Genomic DNA, 23,639 nt, shown 5'->3' on the forward strand with positions numbered 1-23,639 from the left:
GCAGATATACGCCCCACATACTATTTATCCATTTACCCCTTCCAGTCCTCCAGGATGCACCTGAATTTTGAGACAAAGAGGGTGGAACAGTTATGAACTGATCTTTTGATGAGTGGAGAGGGTGCCATAACACAACACACGCCCTTCAGCTGATCAGCACACATCTCTCTCTGTGAATGTGCCCTGTGCATGAGAGAGTGTGGCCGGCCACACACACCTTTGTCCCCTAGCAAGTGGCCCTTGGAGGGTTAGCCAAAACTGAATGTGGCTCTCAGGCTAAAAAAATAACAACACATTAGTCACCCCAATACAGAAAATACCACCTCGGTGCAGCAAGCAAGACAGACTTTCTGCTCTGCCATCACATAGGTTTTCCCTCCACCCTCTCTCAGTTTCCCTTCTTCTGATTCTCAGTCTAAGAAATTGCTCTCTTACTCCGCCCCCCCCCTTGACCTATAAAATGAAATTCGGTGAAATTCTATGGCGGCACACCGTACTTCCCAGGTGAAAGAAAATTACAGGTGCAGAAATGAAAAGTGTTGCGATGGATGTTGGTGCTAATAAAGAACGACCGGGAACAATATGGAGAAGTTAGGCAAAAGGCTTCTCTCAGCTGGGGCAGATCTCCCTCAAATCGGAAGGGAGGAAAGGAAAGGGCCACCAGAAACATTTTGCTACCTGAGGTAAAGAACAAAAGGCACCCCCCTCCCCTCTTCACATAGAGAAGTCATCCAGACTGGCAGTAGAGCCTGACTTCAACACTAGTGATATTATGTCTTCCACAGTACCTGAGGCACAGGGCCAGATTAAGACATTCAGAGGCCCTAAACCCTGAAAAGAGTAGGGTGCCTCCCATGTAATTCAAAATAAGAACAGTACTAAAACATAAAATAAAATTTTCTTCTTTGAAATGACACTAAACTTACACTGCTGAGGCAGCAGGCTAGTTTGGGGCCAGGGGAAAGACAGGCCATGTAGCGTCAATATCAAGTGATGCAACTTTTTTTACCTCATATTATCAAAATTTCTTAAAATTTTGTACACTTGTTGAATGGTCATAACTAAAACAAACATTTTAATCTTTTTCTCATCCCATTTATGAGTTATGAGTGTTTGAAAATAATAATAATGATGATGATGATGATGACGACGACCATTTTGGCCTTGCCAGGCTACACAAAAACCTTAAAAGCTCAGCCCAAAATGGAGATGTGTCAAAACTAAAAACACCAATCTCTTCAAAATTTCATGGGCTTTAATATGATATGTCACAAAGTTACAAAATTTAACATTTTAAAAAGTGATTAATAAAATTAGGCAAAGCAAAAGAGGTAAAAAAAGTTGGATCACTTGATATGGAAAGACCCATCTCTGTGGAGAAAAAATTGGGAGGCCTGGAAGGAGCAGCCAAGGGGATGTCATGGCTCCCACCTCTCTGCACCTGCTGTCCGAGGCAGTTGCCTCACTTTGCCTAACGGTAGGGCTGGGTTGGCAAATACCAGTCACACACCAGTAAATTCCGATTGCACAATTACAGTTGATTGGGAGGTCTTTCACATCTATTTCCACCCATCTACTTTTGCGATAAGTAAAGTGAGGGGGAAATGCACCGAAAAGTGGGGGATCCACACTTCCTTTGACACAATTCTACCTAAACATCCCGCAAACAAATCAGAACAAATGCTCATTATATAATGGCTGCCACTGTCCAATCTCACTATAAAAAATAAATAAATCAGGATGAATGCTTGATAGACAGGTCACCTGGAAGTGCCCAGAGAGAAGGTGGTGCCTCACTAGAGTTCTAATACTGGGTTATAAAGTGCCCCTGCAAATTAAACATTCTCTGTTTTCCCCCCTCTAGCCACAAAGGAAATCTGTTCCACGACTCCCCAATTCTTTTGCCTCTGTTTCCTGAGCAGTTAATAAAAACTCTCTTCTCCTTTCCTTCCACACTGCCCTTGGTTCCATAGCAGTTCAGTCTCCGAGTGTCCTTCAACAATTTTTTATTCTTTTAAATGATGTTGGGGAGCAATATTGTCACTCCCCCTGCTGCCCATCCTCCTGGTCTTATGACTCCTGCTGTCCCCGTGGCTGTGAGCTGCCGCAACGCAGCCTGTCTTCACCATTTCATTTTTTCTTCTTTTTTAAAAAATTTTTATTTCACAGCCTGACAGGCACCTTCAGTTCCATCAACTCAAAGATTAAGTACCAGCGGTAATAATAAAAAATTTAAAACACTTCAAGGGAAAGAAATTAGCTCTAACTACTTCTTTGGATGAGGCAGCAGTTAAAGCAGCAGGTATTGGAAAGGAATGATACAGGACAAAAGACACACAGGTTTGGCAGCGGTCCCTAAAGCTAGCCCTGTCCCCCGCCCCAATCCTAAGCACGATCACACACAGATTCCATTGACTTCACTTAGAGAAGGGCTACTCATTTGGATGGCTGCGTGAAACACCTGCCCTTCTGCTAGTGTTTTCCCCTGCAAATGCATAAAGCATGGAAATAAAAGATGCATGCATATGCATATTTTAAAAAGCACCTTTACGAGTGTCTGGGAAACTTGATTGGCATACCGATGCTTCAACAGGCATGCATATCCATTTCACACTGCAACACGTTTGCGCCATAAAACGTCAATGTTTCTTACAATAATTGCAAGCCATAGGGCTGCCCATTAGTCAGCATAGGACAGCGAGGGACCTATGACCCTCCAGATATGGCTGGACTCCCATCACCCTGGCAGTTGTGTCATGCTGCCTGGGGCCGATGTGAGTTGGAGGCTAACAACATCTGCGGAGCCACAGGTTCCCCAGCTCTACATCCAGCAAATGGTCGCAGCCAGCCGCTTGAAGAGCCCCCTCTGCTCAACTTTCTCAGCTGGTTCAGAAAAGGTCCCTTCAGTTCCCTTTTGAAAAATGGATTTGTGTGGCATCGAAATCGCCAAACCGAATCAAACCGCTCTAGCTTGGTGTCCCAGCTCCAATTCAACTGCTTCAACAGACCGCAGAAACCCAAGACGAGCAGTTATGAAATCTAGCTGTGAGCTTTGCACTTTCCCTAAACTGTGTGAGTTACTAAACCATTTAATAAGGCTGATCTTCGTGCAGCAGAAGGCTGGGAACCAAGAGTGGGGTTGCAGCCTGAACTAAGGGAAGTGCAAACAGTGGCACTAACACCATACACATTTTTGGTAAAATAAATTAATAAGCAAACCAGCAGGTTCCCAAATGCATGGTTAAGCTAAAGGTGGGTCCCAGGCCTGACAAGGTTGAACTCTGCTGCCTCATCCAATTACTACATTGTCTATTTGCCAAAGTGGCCTCTTTGCCAACTCATTTGAGAGGACCTACTTCTAAGCACATATGCAGAGGATCAAGGTCATACTACCCAAGCTACAAGGACTGAGAGGAATTCTGCTGGCTTCCTTCCCACCGGGGGATTTTACCAGAATGTGCTACATTACCCGGGGTGGTGGTGGTGATCCTTAGGATGAAAGCCTATGTGCAGCTCAGACAGGTGTTCTCAACATACAGCCCACAGAATGGGGAAGCTTGAAAAACTTCTTTTTAACCCCCCTGCTCTTCACACAAGATCCAACAGGTGAGGCCTCAACTCCCTCATTTGGCTGTTCTCAGCTTCTGCCATCATGATTTAACTCAGCTGTGAGGAAAAACTGGGTGGTTTTCAACTAGGTTTTACTCCTAATGGACCCAAAGTAGTCGTGTTTATTAATTTTAATGGGTCTGTTCTAAAAAAAAAACTTAGCTGAATACTATCCTCACACACATTACAACCATTTCATTCCTGGCTATTTAGGTTTTATTCCATTTACAGGTAGGTAGCCATGTTGGTCTGCCATAGTCAAAACAAAATAAAATAAAAAATTCCTTCCAGTAGCACCTTAGAGACCAACTAAGTTTGTTCTTGGTATGAGCTTTCGTGTGCATGCACACTTCTTCAGATATACTTCCGTTTCAGTGTATCTGAAGAAGTGTGCCTGCACACGAAAGCTCATACCAAGAACAAACTTAGTTGGTCTCTAAGGTGCAACTGGAAGGAATTTTAGGTTTTATTCATTATATTTACACATATCTATAATGACCCATATTTCTAAATATTTTATAAATTCAAAGCAATTCACAAAAATTATTAAGAACGTAGTACATCACACCATTTTTAAACTCTAATAAGATTGATTTGATTTTTGTTTTGAATGGAGTTTATATTCAGCCATTAAACATTGTTCTTCCTTCCATCTTTATAAGTTGTGGGAGGCTACCAAACCATATTCCTCATCCTAATTTCCCACAACCACTCTCAAAGCCATCCAAATTGATTAGGGCTGTCATTCCCCCACACCTTGGAAGCTTTCTGTATCTTCAAAAGTGACACAGCAGGTAGAAAAATCAGCAGGTGAAGGTTTCCCCCATCAAGATACAGGAAACCTCTCAGGAAAATGTTGCCAACACACATACATAAACACACACACATACACACGTTGCAGTGTGTGTTGTAGACACATGTAAATACACACACACACCCATCCCCGAGATGCAGAATTTTATTTATTTGATTGGCTCTGGTTCCTGTGTCTTTTACAACAGACTTGCATGCAGAAATTTAAGCAAGTAAAACCTGTCCCAAACAATTCCTCTCTGTGCCAGGAAAACCTCATGGGCTGAATTTCTGCATGCAAGGTTACAGTTTAAAGGCGCAGCAGCAGCAGGAAGAGGAAGAGGGCCAGTGAGCAAGTTGGCAGGCCCAACATTCACTGAGCAAAATTCCATTCCACCCCAATGCTAACACCAGCTTGATGCCCCAAGCGCAAATGTTAGCATTTGGAAAAGGAAATGTAATAATTTAACGACAAAAACTTGGCCAGTGGTAATCAAAGTATTAACAGGGTTGGAAGAGGGCGGGAATCAGTTTTGCCCTGGGCTCCTGCTCTCTTGCCGTCACTAATCCTGGTTTCCTCTCCATCCCTCTTCCCCTCTCTTTTTGCTGCAAGATGTCAGCTGCCAGCAGGAGACTTGGAAGCACCAACTGTAATTAAAAACTGGATTTCCAAATACGATGCTGCTTTGTGGGGAGAACATCTCTTGCTGGGCGGACCTTTGCCTGCTGGGCTCCATTTAGACAGATGCAAGCACTTAGCTGAAAAAGCAACTGGAGGAAACAGGGCTTTGGCAGGGCCCAGGGTATTTGCACTCCTGGCGCCTCCCAACACAATCCTCAGCACTTGCCCACCACACCAAATTTCTTTTCAGAAGATGGATACTAGAAGGTCATGCACACACTCAGAAGACTGTTCTCTGGAACTAGGTTGGGCTCCAACCGTATTCTAGCAGGGGTGCTTTTGAATCTGGCCTATTATAAACTGCCCAGCCATTCCCTGCATTAGGGAAGCCAAACATCTTAAGTCACCTATGTTGTACTGTGCACTATCCCCTTAACTTTTGCACTGTTCTCTTAAGTGCCACCCAGACCCCAGACTTCATCTAGCTTAAGTGAAACACTGCTCCAGGCCTGCATTAAGACCCCTGCCAGGGGAACTGCATAAACTAATTGTTGGGTCAATCCATCAACCTCTGATGGATGATTTAGTGGGATTGGGTCCGGCATCACTTTGGCTGTGCAGGTGTGCCAGTATCCATACTCAGACGAGTTACATCTCAACACAGCTCCTTCCTTGGGGTTGAAGGTACACACAGTAGGCAATAAACACTCCTGGGTGCCATAAAGATTCAGTCAAGTGTAGAAGTTTACTTGACAGGTATGAAAGTGTATTGGTAGCAAATATATACAACCATTCACCGCTGCTGTGGTAAAGGCATACTTAAGAGTCCAACAAGAGTCCAAGACTCTCTCTCTCTCTGCTTCTCTCCCCGCGAGGCGCAAGCAAGAGACTCACAACAAGCTACAAGTTACACAGAAACGTTGTTATCAGTACCTCCTGTCACACTGCACATGTCCAAAGAACGGTTCCCACAGAAAATGTCCTTGCATAGGAAAAAACAATCTCAGCCTTCTGATGATTCCTGAAACAACTTCTCTGTTTCTGGAACAACTGATTCTCACACACACAGAGAGAGAGAGAATGTCCAACACTAATAAAACAGAATTTGCCAACATTGGTATGGAGCCCGAATTCCATTGTCAAGGTACAACAGCTAACATTGACATCAAACAGACTTTGGACATATCCAAAGGGTATCCAAACCATACCACTTTTAATTCTTCTATTATTTAAGTACAGAGCTGTGACACATGGAGTAATTCAATCAATCAAAGTGCAGAATACACTGTCGGTGATTCATCCTATGAACGAAATCTGTATTGCACAGTCAAACCACTCAGTATTGCAGGGGTAGCTAACCTGTGGGCACTCCAGGTGTGGCAGGACTTTGCATCTCCCATCAGCCCAGCCAGCATAGCCAATAGTCAAGGGTTCCAGCAAAATTGAGAGGGTCACATGCTCACCAGCCCTGCAATATTGTCTACTCTGCAAGGTCTCAGGCAAAGGTCTTTCTCAACGTTGCAATCTGAGATCTTTGGGGATGCCAGGAATGATGGAATACCCAGATAATTCTGTGTTCTCAGCATGTGTTCTTTCACCAAATTGCAGCACCTCCGAGTATTTATGTTAAAATTCCTATTTTCAATTACAATTGAAGGAGAAGTTGCTTTGTGACAATTAAAAGGGGAAAAAAATCTGGATAAACTCTTTTCACAGTACATTTGCTTCATATTGTGGGCCAGATCTCCTAAAATGTGAGCAACTGCTAAAAATGATGAATGGGGTGATATAACCCAACTTCAGATCTGTAATGGTGTGCATAAAAAGTGCTCTCTGCCCCACCCCAAGTGTTCTTTCGACTATTAATACCAACTGTAATGATTGTACTGGATATAATTACCTCTGATGCTGTTCCAGCAGAGGTGATTAAGAGAGTCTGCTGTAGATATGTTTATGGCATTTCCTTCCCGTACCAAGGAACTCACAGCACATTCCCTATGCATGTCTGAAGTATACCTCATTGAGTTTCATGGGACATGCTCTTAGTTAAGCCTGTCGAATCTGTCCCTTTCTGTATGGATGGGGCTGCTATATATGCACTATAGAAAATGTTCACTATTTATATATTTGGGGCGGGGGCAGAGAACGGGATAATCTCAGGTCTGCTGAACCAGACTGCTTCTTAGAGGAAGAGCAGGATGCAACACAGTAGAAATGAAGAAGCCCTTTTCAAACAACAACTGAGGAAGAATGAAAGTGCGGAGGTAGGAGAGTAAGGTTCATGTCCATGGCAGGGTTGCCATGTGTCCTCTTTTTCCAGGACACGTCCTCTTTTTCATGGGTAGAGTCATCATAGCGATCCATAGTTAAGTCAGCAAGTGTCTCCTCTTTTTTGCTCTTCAAAATATGGCAACCCTAGAAGGGGTCCCATCCCTGACCTCCAAACGTTAATTCAAACCTGTGCACTAAACAAAAGTATCAGGTTCTGTGCACAATGCATGCACAATAAATTATTTTCTTTTACATGCGCAGTAAGTTCTATGCACAGAGCATGAATTAATGCATTTAAGTTGGCTGTGTGTGGCGAGTGAGTGCAATCTCAGATTTCCCTCCTGCACGCTGTCTTTCTCTGTTGTTTTCTAGAGAGGAATACATCTCATACACAAAATATTATGTCGCCCGCTCTACTAGAAAATTCTTCTGGACAAGTCCCATAGTAATGACTTTTGATGGGGTTTGCACAGCACCACCTTATGGTCCTGGATGGGCCCAATCTGTCTATCTCCCCACATGGCCACCATTAACAATTCCCGAAGTCATCTGCCTGAGGCAGCCGCCTCACCTCGCCTCACCTCATGGCAGGGCCTCCTTTGGAAAGTAACGAGAGCCAATAAATCCATCACAATGCGACTGGCGTTATAACTCTTCTCAAAACATGTTCATCCATATGCAGCCTGGAGAGCAGGGATTAATGATGACAATCACATGGCTGCCTATCTCCACAAAAAGGTATCATCCTCAGCATATCCCAGGGGGCGCAAATCAGGAAAGCACTCTGTGTTGTTGCAAATTATAGCAATGCAGCCATTTTGTGACACTTTGAAGAGAGGAAGAGACCAAATATATATATTATGAATTCAGTCCTAATGGGGGAAGGCACTAGAGACCCCCTGAAGTTCTCTGGGGATTTGATATCTGATCCCCTGCCCCATACACACACCATAGAAAACATTCAGATGTGCCAATTAAAGGGTTCACTGTGTTAGGCTTTGGCCTAAGATTTGTAGGGTGCTTTGGATACTCAAGATTTGCACCTCTGCTGAAATGTGACGATCATTTTCCATCCTTATCTCTGGCTTAAATGTGGCATGTTTAAACACTGGTTTAGAGCAGTGTGCAACAAACACAATGAGAGGAAGGAGGATTGCAAACACACACATACACTCCCAGCCCCATGCATTCATCAGCTCTGTATGCACAGTCTACATCTCTGCAAGTTCTTTACAGAAGGAGGTGCAATCAGGGTGCTTGGTTTGTGCTTAAGTCTCCAAGTCATGCAATCCTACATGCATCTAGGCTCCATGCACATATAATGGATGAATGTGCGAAAGCTGGGAAGGAGGAAATGAGGGGAGTGCAAACCTGTCCGCCTGTCCCCCAGTTCATTCTGTTCATCATATGCGTGTTCAAAACATGACAGCAGGGCCGTCTTACCCATAGGCACTAGGGGTGTGGGGCACCCGAGCGCCAGGCTCTCAGGGGTGCCAGGCCGAGAGTCCGGGGCCTGAGAGCCCGAGGAAGAGCCCACCCGTCGGTCGGAGTGCCACAGTGGGCTCTTCTGCTGTGGGCGGCACTGCGCTGCGAGTTTGGAGGCAACCAGGCCAGTGAGACGCTAAGGCGGCCGGCCAGCTCCACCCTCTTGTGCGCCTGGGACTGGGCAACCGGGGAGGGGGTGCACGCCGGGCGGATCTTTGCACTCCGGCGCCGCATATGCTTAAGACAGCCCTGCATGACAGCCAAACATGTGCTATAACGCATGTAAAACATGCATTCCAAGCAAATCTCAACTTCCCCTGGCACAGAGACAAAATGATGGGGGAAATGGTTCAGCTCCTTCATTTCTGCATGTCAGGCCGAGGGGTGCTGCTTCAGACTCTTTTAAATGCATGTGCTGAAGGGGGCGGGTAGATTTTTAGGTTGGTGGAGCAAACTGTAGACGAAGCAAGGTTTGAATATCTGCTCTTGGAGCTTATATCTGGAATCTTTCAAAGAGCATTTGTTTTTGTTACTTGTATACTTCATAAAAATATGAAAGTAAGGCCGGAAAAAATATGAAAGTAAGGCCGGAAAAAATATCAACAACCTCAGATATGCTGATGATACTACCTTGATGGCAGAAAGTGAGGAAGAATTGAAGAACCTTTTAATGAGGGTGAAAGAAGAGAGCGCAAAATATGGTCTGAAGCTCAACATCAAAAAAACTAAGATCATGGCCACTGGTCCCATCACCTCCTGGCAAATAGAAGGGGAAGAAATGGAGGCAGTGAGAGATTTCACTTTCTTGGGTTCCATGATCACTGCAGATGGTGACAGCAGTCACGAAATCAGAAGACGCCTGCTTCTTGGGAGAAAAGCAATGACAAACCTAGACAGCATCTTAAAAAGCAAAGACATCACCTTGCCGACAAAGGTCCGTATAGTTAAAGCTATGGTTTTCCCAGTAGTAATGTACGGAAGTGAGAGCTGGACCATAAAGAAGGCTGATCGCCGTAGAATTGATGCTTTTGAATTATGGTGCTGGAGGAGACTCTTGAGAGTCCCGTGGACTGCAAGAAGATCAAACCTATCCATTCTCAAAGAAATCAGCCCTGAGTGCTCACTAGAAGGACAGATCCTGAAGTTGAGGCTCCAGTACTTTGGCCACCTCATGAGAAGAGAAGACTCCCTAGAAAAGACCCTGATGTTGGGAAAGATGGAGGGCACAAGGAGAAGGGGACGACAGAGGCTGAGATGGTTGGACAGTGTTCTTGAAGCTACTAACATGAGTTTGGCCAAACTGCGAGAGGCAGTGAAGGATAGGCGTGCCTGGCGTACTCTGGTCCATGGGGTCACGAAGAGTCGGACACGACTGAACGACTGAACAACAACAACATACTTCATAACAATGAAAAAGGGTGTTGAGAACCATTATGGGCCGCTGAGAGATTTCTACTTCAAGCCTGGAAGGCTAAAGGCCTGCTATCAGAAGACCTCAATGCCCTTGTTGCATTTCAAACTACTTTTTATAAAGGCCAACTTCACTTGGATACCAGTTTGGACATTTGGATGACGTAGATCAAGCTTTATGTGTAAACTAAGACGGATGAACTGATGCTTATTGCATTGCGAATGTGAGCTGATGGGCTTTTCTTTCTTTTCCACGCGTCCTCCTTTCCTTTCACTCTTTTTGGCTTTAATAAAATTGCGATGAAAATCGCAATACTTTGTGACAAGAGACATGGATATTCCTGAGGAATTATCACATGCAGCCTGAAGAACAGAAGTGTCTTCCCCCAACCTCCTTCTCCCTAAATGGTGTCCTCAGTCTGGCTGCTGTTAAATGTCCAAGGTAAAGCAAAGAGATGGACAACCCTAAAGTAAGGCCAACTTTGCCTCTTTTGTTCCCTCCCCTCATTATTATTTTTTAGGAACTAGACAGCCAAATAAAAAATAAGAGCACATTTAAGCATTGCAGGTAGGTCTCCCCCCCCCCCCCGCCTTCATACCTGAAACCAAGGAAGGGCCATAACTCAGTGGTAGACCACATGTGTTGGATGCAGAAGGCACCCAGTTCAATTGCTGGTATCTCTGGTCAGGAGGATTAGGTGAGATAGCAGGTAGGCCTCATTGACTGAGATCCTAAGAGAGGTCCCATAGGTCAGATGAGACAATATTGGGCTAGATGGCCAAAGAGTCTTAAACCTGATATAAGGCTGCTTTCTAAAAGGAAAACAATATGGATGATGATGATGATGATGATGATGATGATGATTATTATTATTATTATTATTTATACCCCGCCCATCTGGCTGAGTTTCCCCAGCCACTCTGGGCAGCTTCCAACAGAATATTAAAATACAATAGTCTATTAAACATTAAAAGCTTCCCTAAACATGGCCTGGGATGCGGGTGGCACTGTGGGTTAAACCACAGAGCCTAGGGCTTGCCGATCAGAAGGTCAGCGGTTCGAATCCCCGCGATGGGGTGAGCTCCCATTGCTCGGTCCCAGCTCCTGCCCACCTAGCAGTTCAAAAGCACGTCAAAGTGCAAGTAGATAAATAGGTACCACTCCAGTGGGAAGGTAAATGGCGTTTCCGTGCACTGCTCTGGTTCGCCAGAAGCAGCTTAGTCATGCTGGCCACATGACCCGGAAGCTGTACGCTGGCTCCCTCGGGATTAACGCAAGATGAGCGCCGCAACCCCAGAGTCGGACACAACTGGACCTAATGGTCAGGGGTCCCTTTACCTTTAAACATGGCCTAGCATTGAGGATAGGCTTTTAAAGAGAGGATATTTCAAGGTGGGAGATTAGGCAGAAGATGGTGAGGATCCCAGGTGAGAGCTGGGAGAGTCCACCCTCATGACATAGAATAAATGTTAAAATATATTGTTGACAGAGGGCCCTGTATTCTTTTTAACGTTTTTCCCCTCTCCTTTCTATTCCTTTCTCTTTACCTCTGCTCTTTCATTTACCCCCTTCTCTTTAGATTAGTTTGAATTATCCTGTATTTTACGCAGAAAACTTTTAATGAAAATTTGATAATAAAAGGCTCAGTACTCAAGTATGCATCTGAGCTTTGCACAGGAACAAAAAAAAGGAGGATAGGCTTTTAAGGCCTAAGTGGGGAACCCAAAGGAGAAAACAGCCAGGACAGTTCAGTAGTACATCAAGGTCCTTATTAATTCACTAGGAACAGGAATTAGAATTACAGTAAACTGTAGCCTGTTTGATGTGCCACCCTCCTTCACACCCTTTCAGATGCAGAATGAGGCCACTGAGGTCTTTGGTGGCAATGGCAGCTGCCTCCTGCCCAGCTGGTATTCCTTCTGAACCACCAGGCATTCCCCTCTTTTGCAGGACTGAGCCATGTAAGGTGGCTGCCCTGTTCTCCATAAAGCTAATATGCTGCCCTCAGGTGTGGCAAAGGATGCTGTCTCAACACAGACATTGAATTAAGAGTTCCGGTTGACCTTTGTACAATGAATGGAGGAGGGGGAGGGTCATCTTGTCCTTTGCGCCTCAGATGGCAAAATGATTTGGGCCAGCCCTGATGACCTTAGGCTTGCACACCAAACAGCCACAGGCGGTTCCTACCCTTGGCGAGGGTTGCAGGGCTTCCAGACGCAGCTACCCTTGTGTGCACAACCCCTTGTTATTAGAAGCATCAAACTTTAGAAAAGGGAGGATCCAGATTCTGTGAACAGAGATCTCCCATTCTGCCAGCAGGAAATGTGATGCGTATCGGTGCCATTACAACACAGGTTACATACTTCTTGCCACATTGCATGAGCATAAGAAATGTCGGTCCTCAGAGCACATCTGGGGCAAAAGGGGGCCTGTGACGGGGATGTATAGGATGGCAGAAGCAAGGGGCGGAGAAATATTTGGCTCTCAGCAAGGAGAAAAGATGGGAGCTAAATGATGCTACTATTCTGGGCCAGTTTCACAAGAGTCTTAAGCTAGGAGGTAGTTCCTAGGTCCTAGTGCCTGCCCGATCCTCCTCAACCTCAGCATGGGGAAATGGAGAAGGCACTGAAGCCAATACAAACAGACACCCAATACCTTCTCAGAGCTGACATTCACGGTTATTGTGACTGCATCAAATTTGTGAAGGCATCGTAACATGACATACTCAAGTTTACACACTCCAGCCTCCCAGCCTGGGCTAGGCTGGGCTGGGAGGAAAGGATCTTCTATTCATTGCTGTGAATTTCCAAGTATTTTTAGCCCTGTGATCAATAATTCATGGTGGTTATGGCATCAACTACCTGAGACCTGTTTTTTTAAAAAACAAACAAACCCAAAAGAGACCCAGAGTCTCTTAAATCCAAGATTTGCCCATTTTAATTCCACTTCAAGGAGATTTAAACACACTGTAGGCAGCACTTTCTCCCCATAGAGGCTAATAAGTTTCTTCTGTATCATATTTGATGCACCACTAACACTACAGAAACACCTGCATCCCACTTCAGCTGCTTTGTGGCTCCATGGTTGTTCAAGGCTACCTCTGTCTAGTGAGAAGAGTTATGCACACCAAAACCTGCCTGCTTAATACCAGGACTTAATCTTTAACAGAAGAAGAGCCAACGTTCAAGTATCACAGAAACAGGGACAGACTTTGATCTTTAGCGGCTTTCTCCCGATTGAAGTGCAGAATGTTTGGGACATTCGCAGGGAAACCAAAATGCTTGTTTGCAAAGCTATTGTACTACCAACCTTACTGTATGCTTGTGAAACATGGACCACTTATAAACGCCATCTCCAACTCCTTGAAAGATTCCATCAACGGTGTCTCCGAAAAATTTTACACATCACTTGGGAAGACAGGCAAACTAATACCAGTGTACTGGAAGGAAGAAGCAAAGATCACCAGTGTCGAAGCAATGATTCTTCAACATCAGCTTCATTGGGCTGGTCATGTTGTGCGGATGCCTGATGATCGTCTTCCAAAGCAACTTCTCTATTCCAAACTTAAAAATGGGAAACCTAATGCTGGTGTTCAACAAAAGAGGTTTAAAGACTCTCTCAAGGCAAATCTTTAAAAATGTAGTATAAACACCAACAATTGGGAAACACTTGCCTGCGAGCGCTCCAACTGGAGAACAGCCTTTACCAAAGGTGTCATAGGCTTTGAAGACACTCAGGACGCAAGGGAGAAATGTGCTAAGAGGAAGGCACGCTTGGCAAATCCACACCGTGATCAACTCCCGCCAGGAAACCAATGTCCCCACTGTGGAAGGGCATGTGGATCCAGAATTGGCCTCCACAGTCAGTTATGGACTCATTGTTAAAACCGTGTTTATGGAAGACAATCTTACTCAGCTACGAGTGATCGCCAAAGAAGAAGAAAAAGAATAGGGCTGCCTCTGAAGATGGTTCGGAAACTTCAGCTAGTGCAGAATTCAGCAGCCAGGTTGCTCACCAGAGCAAGGTGGTTTGAGCATATTAATGTTAGACAGTGAAAAGGAGATTGTAAACTCCATGGTTCCTTCATAACATCAAGTTCGCTACTCAATGCTAAGATGAAGATCCAGAGCCAGAGAGATAGATCGAAAACCAGAAATGAACAACAAAAGTAATGTTACGATTCCCTGAATATATCATACATGAAATATCATTTGAGCTATGGGTGTGTGCGAGTGTGTGTGTGTGTGTACACCACAAGTGTCCCAGAAAAACAGGAACGTCCCATTTCCCCCCGCGATAGCACAGTGGCCATTTTGAGTACACAATTTCATGCTGAGAACTCGCCCTAAAAAAAGTGGGTTTGGGGGGGCTGCAATAATGGATTCTATGCGCCCTAATGGTGGCTGAGAGGCAGATACTGATGAATTGGAAGCATAAAGATACAATTCCCCTTAATCAATGGCTTGACAACATGACAATATTGGCAACATATGAATGGACAGCTTATAGATGAAGACTCTCTTTGGATAAATACAATGATATTTGGAATGAGTTTACACAGAATATATTTGGTTATCAATAACTGTGTGTATTAGGATAATAAGATTATAAACATCTGTATTCTAATGTATGGAAATGTAATGGAGTATCCCCCCCCCTTTTCATTCTCACTCACTTTTTTTGTCACTCTACCTTTTTATAAATGAAATACTAATAATAAATGACTGGTTCATACAGACCAAAAAGGGTTGCCCTTGTGAAATTCGCTAAAGGTGCGCTATAACTCTTTGACCTTACTCTAAGTTACAGCGCACCCTGGTTCCTGTCCAGCAAAGCACTTACGCATGTGCTTAAACTAAGCACAGACTTCAATGGGATTATTCACAAGCATAATGTTAATAATCATACTTGAGTGCTTTGCTGGGCTGGGGCCAGATTGTTCACCTCTTTCCTCATCTCACTGTCCCCTGTATCTCTCAGCAGCCTCTTAACCTGCAAAAAATAAAATACAAAAGAGGCGACTTCTTAAGGGCAAATGCAAAGATCAATTCACCTAGCTCTAAAATACACACTATTCCAGGGCTAAACAGTAGCATCTCCTTAAGTGCCAAGTTGCAACACACACACAACAGCCAAGGACAGGATAAAGAGAACGAGGATGCCATCTCCATTTCTAAATACAGAATTAAATTGAGGTCAGCACGTTGCTGGGACTTTGGAAATCCAGCCAGAAGAACCCTTCAGCTCTGCTTGCAGAGCACCAGAGTGCCATGACTGACAACAAGTGGTCAGAACTTGGGGAAAGGGCACCTCCGAGACAAGGGTTAATGCCTTGTTTTCTGATTCAAGAGCACTGGCTCTACAATGCACTGGGACGCAGTCTCTATAATTCACACCCAGTTGGGACACCTTGAGCTTGCAACGCAATGTCACAGCCATTCTGAATATCAAAAGCACCCATTGTCTTATTCAAAGGGGACACCCCTGATCTGTGAAATTGCCACCCCCAATTCTCCCCCTCAGGAGCATTATGAAAAGCAAAGCTTGGAGACACATCCTTCAGGAGCCTGCGGGCAACATCTACATTACATACAGAGATTGGCTTTATGTTAGCGGAACTGCAATAGCTGCCCCCTCCCAAAGAATCCTGGGAATCAGAATGCAAAAATTCCATTAGAATTTCTAAATACCCGCCTACAGAACACTACCAGCCCCAAGATTCCACAGGGAGAGGAATTACTGCTTAACCAGTATATGTGTAATTTGAGGTAGATCAGCTAGGATTTCTGATTCACATATGTTTAGCAGTGGCAACAATGAAGTGACTTGCCCTGAAATCAAGAAAGCTGGCAAGGGGAGAGTAACCTGGTTTGTGCAGCAGGTTTGAGCTTGGTTTTTCTTTTTTCTTTTTTGGAACTCCAAACAAATTGATGGGCTCTGAATTCTTCAGTTCTCAAGGGGAATTCAATCACATTCCAGAAAACCCAGACAAGCACACTCAAAGTTGATTTGCTGCTCTTGCGTAACAAACCCCACCGCCCTAAAATTGACTTTTCGCAATAAAGAAAGTGACGGGGAAATGCACTGGAAAGTGTGGCACTTGCTTGACACAATGTTCTCTTGACACCCAGACATTCTGAAGGGCATCCAGAATTTGCGAATATGAAAAGTTTGAAGTGTTGTAGCAACAACCCTTATAAGGAGCTCATGGACAACAAAGAGAGACTATGGAAGAATAAATAAGTTCAGATAAGTGAGAAGCAGATAATGGAGATCACAACATTCACCTGGTCTAATAAACCCCTGGAACAGTTCTCTGTTGGGCCAGTTCAGGGAAGGTCCTGAAGTTCTGACAACACTCCACGGTTTAAGGACACCCCAAGCAAAAGTAGGCAAATGTTGTCCATCATTTGCAGTAGGTTTAATGTTTTAGATGGCGGGTACATTTCTGCCTAGATTGCATTTAATTTGATTTTAATAATGTATGCACCCTGTCCTGGGACCATTTGGTGATGGGCAGGTTTATAAATCTCATAAAAAACAAACTCTAGTGCCGAGCGCCATCAGCTATGCAGCCCAAATGGGACTGCCGAGAGACAGAAGAGAGGTGTCGGCATGTCTGGGATAACCCTCAGGGTTTGGAGAAGTACGAAATACATTTAGGGGAAAGCAGTAGCAGCTTGTGTGTTGGGGCTGCACTGTGGAGCCTACCTTCAGACACTGGCATCATCCACAAAGCTGACCTAGATGGAGATGGGCAGGGTGGCTGCAAGGTCAGGATTGTGCGTGCACAAGGACAGGAACACAGACTTGGCTAGACCAGGGCACCTGTGCAGCTTCAACCTCACCACCACCCCACCCCAATCCCAGGTAAACTGCAGCACCGGTACTGCCAAGAGGGCAGCTCTGAAACTCCGCCCTGCCACTACTGAGGGAAACAGAAAGGGGAGGGAAATCTCCCCAATGGACCACTGAGAATGGAACATGTTCAGCGACCGCAGGATTCTTAGTAATGGAAAGCTGGGGGAGAGGGAGGAATGGAATTCAGTATCTTGCAAGTGGTCTGGGACCCTGAACAGGTGTGTGCCACACTGCAACGTCTTATCGCAGGACCCGCTTGCCCTCTTGACTAGCAGCATGGCACAAACTGATCTACTTCTTTCGGTCAGCAACATCCCCGTTCGAACATAGACGGGGCCAAAAGTAGCACTAGAAGCACCAAGGCTTAACCCCCCCCCCCAATTTTCTCTCTGTTTTTCTGCCTTTGATATACCAGCAGAGAGATGACAATTCTTTCACTGAGTGTAAGTAAACAAGCATATCTAAACTCCAGACCCTAGTCAAATCGTCGTCCTTTACTCACTTTGACCCCAACTTTAAGGCTGGATTACCGGTAGTCCATACAACAGACGAAACGAGGACATTTCTTTTTCCAGTCGTTTGGGCAAAACCGAACCAACCGAACTAACTCACAACAGCACCAGTGAAATCTTGCTCCCTACTGAAAAAGTGTAGGGGTTGTTAGGGGAGGTGTAATACTGCTAGTGGGGGACATGCTGTGCTCCTCCTCAGGTGGTTTGTCCACCTTTGGTCCCCACCCTGCACTCAGCTCTCACCTGTGGCTCCTAGAAGCTGTCAGTATACGATAGCGGCCACACCCTGGAAATGGCTTCAACTGGCTGGCTAAATAAGGTGAGGGTAGCCAATGGGTCTCAAACCCTCAGTGAACTAGGGACTTACCCTGCATGTGAAGATGGGGCAGATTGAGCGGATGAGACCAATACTGGATCCAACAGTCAAGAAGGAGCTTTCTGCATGTGCTGTAGAGACAAGTGAGGGACAGATGGGGCTTATCAACCTGGGAAGGCAGCCCATCTAGGATCCTAAACCTCTGCTGTCTTGCAGGATATCTTTGGGAGAAGAAAGGGCTAAGGAGTAAACCCTTCACAAATCCAGAGTGGAGTCTCTAAGATGGTTGGATGGTGTCTTGTATGCCTTCCTCTGGCAGCTCCTGCAGCCAGGATGTGTCTTACCCCTCAAAAAAGCACTTACATAAGTGGGAGAAAAGACTCGGGACCAATTCATGCAAGAGAATGTCACATCCCTTGCCCCAATCCTTACGGAATGCTGTGACATCACAGCATTCTGTAAGGAGTGAGAAAAGGCTGAGACATTCTCCTCCAGAATGGAATAATCCTCTCTCCCACTCATGTGGGCACAGGGGGTGGTAGCCCATTTAAGTTTCACACAGAGATTCTTATACAATAGGGATATTAGGTCTTCCTGTCATTCTGAGATTAGAAGCGCAAAGGGGAACCTAACTGATACAGTTAATACAGAGAAGCAGTTGTGATCAGTGTTGCATCCATACCGCTGGGACCTCATGGCTGGCCCAGCTCATGGAAATAACTCCAAACCCTTCCCCCCCCCACAACTTCACAGGGCATCCATCTTCCTCAGCATTTCCAAAACCCATCACGTAAAGGCAGCAGCTGGCTTGGGATCTGCAGCCTGGGCTCAAATCACAAATCAGCCACAGGCAAGTCAATCATACAATCTCAGTTCTTCATTCCAGGGGTGGGGGCAGGGTGGGGAGGAAAACAAATGCAAGGCAGGCACACACAGCTGTTGTGTGAATGAGGCTCAATCAACAAGTACAGCAGAACAAGATGATATAAGTGATTGCACTGTTTCAGAGCACATTTGTGAATGCTCCTCCCCTCCCACCATATACAATTTAAAAATCAAGTTTACACAGCCCAGCTTATTCCTATGACAGTTTTAAATAGCAAAGTAACTTGTGAGGGCTTTTGCTTTCTTCCTTTCTAAAGGAGGGCATCCAATCATGTCCTCCCACCACCCTTGCAAACTGGAGTGGTACAGTCACTTCTACAACTCCAGGACTCTGCCACTTCATTCTGCTCCATACATAGACCTGCCCTGAAATAAGAACCTGTTCCCTGCTTAAAAGGCAGTCTAGTTAGCCAAGGATAATATTCTGAAGTTTTCCTTCCTCCAACTGGCCAGGTGAAAGAAGCCTCTACTCTGTTGAGAAGTCATCTTTGCCAAGAAAATGTTATTTGCTTAAGAGTCAGGGTCCAACGACATATTCAGTCAGAGACAAGTGATGTGAAGCCAAACCACGGCTTAGCAAAAATGCACAAGCTGCTGGAGAAGAGATTGTGGCTATTTTGCTGTTCCTCCGATCCTGCTGCTGTTGCTGCACTCCTGCAAGGAAAGCCATGGTTTTGCTTTGAATGTTATCTGAACCTGGGCTCAAGGTTTGTCTCATTCCAGACAGACCACAAGCTGTAAATGATGAACAAAACCTTGGTTGTAATTATTGGCTTGTCTGGGGCAGAGGCAAACCTCATGCCAGGTTGAGATGACACACTAAGGCAAATCAGTTCAGTTGTATACTAAACATGTACCTTCTTGGTAGTGGCGCCCTCCCTGTGGAACGCCCTCCCTTCAGGTGTCAAGGAGATAAAGAATTACAGAACTTTTAGAAGACATCTGAAGGCAGCCCTGTATCGTGAGATTTTTAATGCTTGATGCTTTTAGATATGCTGTAAACTGCCCAGAGTGGCTAGGGAAACCCAGCCAGATTATTATTATTATTATTATTATTATTATTATTATTATTATTATCATTATTATTCTGTCCTGGTCTTTGACACTTGAAACACTATACATTTTAGGGCACCCCTCTATGCTTCTAATTGTAAATTGTTTTAGCAATTTAGCTGGTTCCAATGTTGTTGTTTTACACTGTTGCAACTTGCCCTGGGAACTTGTGTTGAAGGGCAGGTAAGACATCTAATAAAAAACAACTATGCTGAAGCATAAAACCTCCAGCAACAGAGATTAGAATTAGTAGAGAAATACTCTCAAGCAACACCAGAAGATATTCCAAGCAGATTTTAAAATTTAAAAAGCCTGGGAAATAAATTTAAAAAAAAGTTTTCACCTGGTGCCCAAAAGACCACAAAGTGAATGCCAGGCAAGCCTCTATGGGGACAGCATTCCATAGCTAGGGTGCCACCATTGAAAAGGCCCTGTTCCCAATAACCACCTGCCACACATTTTCTTGCCAGGGATACCTAGAGAATGGGATATAAAGATTTAAGACCAAAGTCCCCAGCTTGGCACTCATAGGCACCATTGTGCCCTCAGACATCCCTTGGTGTCCACCAAGGTTTCCACTGCTCCTTCTTATTTTTAACTTAAAAATATTTATTTTGTTTGTTTGGGGGGGCTGCTTTTTTGGGTGAGGCCATTTTATCTTTTTTATTTTGGGGGTGTAGATGTCTGCATGTTGTTTGGCATTTGTGTCTGAGTAGTCAGTTTTCCTTCTGTAAAATGGGTATTTTTGAGGTGCCCATGGCAGTTTCTTCAATTTCAAATGTGCCCCCCCAAGCCCCAAAAGGTTGGGGGTTCTTGATTTAAGGCAATTCAGAAAAAAGGTATTAACATGGAGGTTGCTTCTGCCTAGGAAACTTTATGGGTGCCAAGTGCAGTTTGTCAAATATGAATATGACAATGCATCTGTTCCAATGCACCGTCAGTTGTGGCTCCCTGCTGAACATACCTGTATCAAAATAGCCACCGAGCATTCATCATAGCTGATGAACTACTCACAGGATTTATGTAAGTAGCTTCCACGGGGGAAACGCCTCTCTCACGTGAAAATTGTTTTGATCTGTTAATATCCCTGATCAAGCAAATGCAGAGGGAACTTGCGAGAAAGTATATTCAGTACTTGTGAACAGCTGCAGATACTGCCAGCTGAGGCTTCTATTATTCCTATCTATCATCATCATTTATTAATTTATCGATTGCCTTTTACACACATCTCAAGGCAATTTACAAATACACCATAAAACAAGTAAAAACAACCCCCACTGATAGGCTCCACTGTTTGCAAAAGAGAAAAGTCATTAACTGAATTAATATCTTCCAAGAGGTGGTCGTGTAAAAACGGCATTTCCATTAGCGTGCCGGTCTGTTAAACTGGCACAACAATGGCCAGCTGCAACGCATTGCACAGCAGCAGCAACTAAAGGAAGTTGTGAGACCCATGAAAAGGCTACTTGCCCACATAGACACAACATCTTTTTCCAGATTGTCCCATCACAATCACCTGAATGGAGCTGTGCGATATCAAACTACAGAGGAACCACAAGCACAACAATACTGCTGCAGGTGGGTGGTTGCGATCAGGTTTCACTAGTTTGCTTTCCATAAATCCAATTAGATCTCTCTCCAGCTTTCCACTCACTTGTCCATCTCCCTGCATTTGTATCGGGATCCCTTGACACAACCTACATGCAACACAGCCATTTCACAGAGGAGCTGCGAGGCAAGCAATTTCTCTGAAGCATTCTGTTGGGGACAGAACCACGCAACTGACATAGGACCAGTGCGATTTTTCTAGAAAAAGAGGTGCCGAAACTCGCCATAGGACCTTCCTCTGCAAAATGTGATGAAGGCTGAAGAAGTCACAAGTGTCTGGAGCTAAAGCGGTTTGGAGATTGTTGCAAGGATGGCACTTGGTGAGTGTAAACAGAATTGTGTTTGTTTAACTCTTCAAAAGGCAGAGACCTGAAATGTTTAGTAGCATTTCAGTAACGTCAAGGGCAGGAGAATGTGGTCAGTAAATTTCAACAGCAGATATGAGGAGCTGAGAGAGGATCAGCAATTCAGAATTGTAAGATATTCCTCCCTGTTTGGGGGGGGGGGAGGATGCGGCAAAACGGAACCCAAAAATGAACTACTGAAGAAATGTATGAAGTCATTAATTATCTAGGCTTGATGCACCCATCTCAGGCTACAGCTGGAATCAAGCAGTTCCAATCACCCCTGTGTCTCAGTGATGACTCTGACTCTCCACGCAGATCCTGTTTCAAACCAGAGCACAGAATGGATGGAAAAGGCACCAAGAGGCTCTAAATGTGCTAAATTCAAATGTACTTTTTTTTTTTTACTGGTATGTCAAGTGATCTAAGTCTTGCCAAACTATAAGGGAACGAGAAAGACCCAAGGAAATCTTTCAAGAAAGAGAGTTGTAAGCAAGTACAGACTCCTGTGGGACGTGGGTGGCGCTCTGTTAAACCACAGAGCCTAGGGCTTGCCGAACAGAAGGTTGGTGGTTTGAATCCCTGCGACGGGGTGAGCTCCCGTTGCTCGATCCCTGCTCCTGCCAACCTAGCAGTTTGAAAGCACAAATTGCAAGTAGATAAATAGGTACCGCTCTGGTGGGAAGGTAAATGGTCTTTCCGTGCGCTGCTCTAGTTCACCAGAAGCGGCTTAGTCATGCTGGCCACATGACCTGGAAGCTGTACGCCAGCTCCATCAGCCAATAAAGCGAGATGAGTGCCGCAACCCTAGAGTCATCCACGACTGGACCTAACGGTCAGGGGTACCTTTACCTTTACCTTTACAGACTCCTGTGCTATGTTTTCCCTCTGTCAATTTCAAGCTGTGGCTACACAGAACAACACCAATGATGCATTTCTCTCTTCTTTCCCCAGGAAATAAATTGCAGGAAGAGCCGGTGGTGGTGGTTTGATCCTGCTTCCCTGCCTGCTTGTCCAGTTTTCCTGCATGCTACAGATTCCCACCCCCTCCACCCCCTGCTCTAACTGTACTTTTTAAAAATGTATTAAAAAGAGGGAGGGAAAAAACAGCCTCTTTAATCCATATTTCCTAAAGCCCTCTAAATAAGCATCACATAAGTACTTATTTAGGAAAATTATTTAAAAGGGAGATTATGAGCCGAATGGACTGGGAAGTCACTGCTGCTATGCTGAGAGTGGTCAACCCCAAGGCATTTCAGAGCTACTACATTCCCTCTTCAAACAAGACAGAGGCTGTGGGTGCAGGGAATAAATTCAGGTGGAAGCAAATATTGGCCTATGTCCCCACTGCCACCTTATGAAATGTGGGAGCAGATTTGGGCCTTAGTCATGAAATCATAGAGATTTTTGCTATTGGACGCAATGGAAGGGCAACATTTTCACCTCTGTGAAGCTCAAGGAAAATGACGGCTGATGGCTTCTTGAGGAAGCCTTCAAAACCCAGTATTGCGTATTTCTCTTTCCCAGGAGGAGGAGGAGGAAGTGGAAGAACATCTACCTTATCACAGCTCCCAACATTTTGCATGCAAAGCTCTGTTTGTAGGTAACACCTTTCAAGCATATTGTTTTATAAATATATATAGGCAAACCTGTCACAGCCGTATTTTGCTGGTGCTGCCGTAAACTGAGAATTTTGTTGGTGCTGCATTTGCCAACATACATACATACATACATGCACACACACACATATTGCGGATTGCTAAAGAGTACACAGAGAAAGGTGGAAGAGAATAAGGAAAACCCCAAGAACAGCAGCAAAAAGTTCCAGTGGAAATGAATGGAAACTTAACAGATCCTTCCCTTGTATATT

The 23,639-nt window shown here is 44.8% G+C and overlaps 1 protein-coding gene across 4 annotated transcripts in view; it reads right to left on the minus strand.

Moving 5' to 3' along the window:
- GRIN2C (glutamate ionotropic receptor NMDA type subunit 2C) overlaps positions 1-23,639 on the minus strand; it is a 90,808-nt gene that overhangs the window by 61,371 nt on the left and 5,798 nt on the right. Inside the window, exon 1 of one of the 4 annotated variants that reach the window (XM_033139251.1) lies at positions 15,099-15,116. The exons of the other annotated variants lie outside the window; for them this stretch is intronic. The gene's annotated coding sequence lies outside the window, so the exon portion shown is untranslated. Of the gene's footprint in view, positions 1-15,098; positions 15,117-23,639 lie in introns of those variants that run through there. 4 annotated transcript variants of the gene reach the window in all.

Source organism: Lacerta agilis, chromosome 2 (assembly GCF_009819535.1).
Source record: "Lacerta agilis isolate rLacAgi1 chromosome 2, rLacAgi1.pri, whole genome shotgun sequence".
Taxonomy (NCBI): domain Eukaryota; kingdom Metazoa; phylum Chordata; class Lepidosauria; order Squamata; family Lacertidae; genus Lacerta; species Lacerta agilis.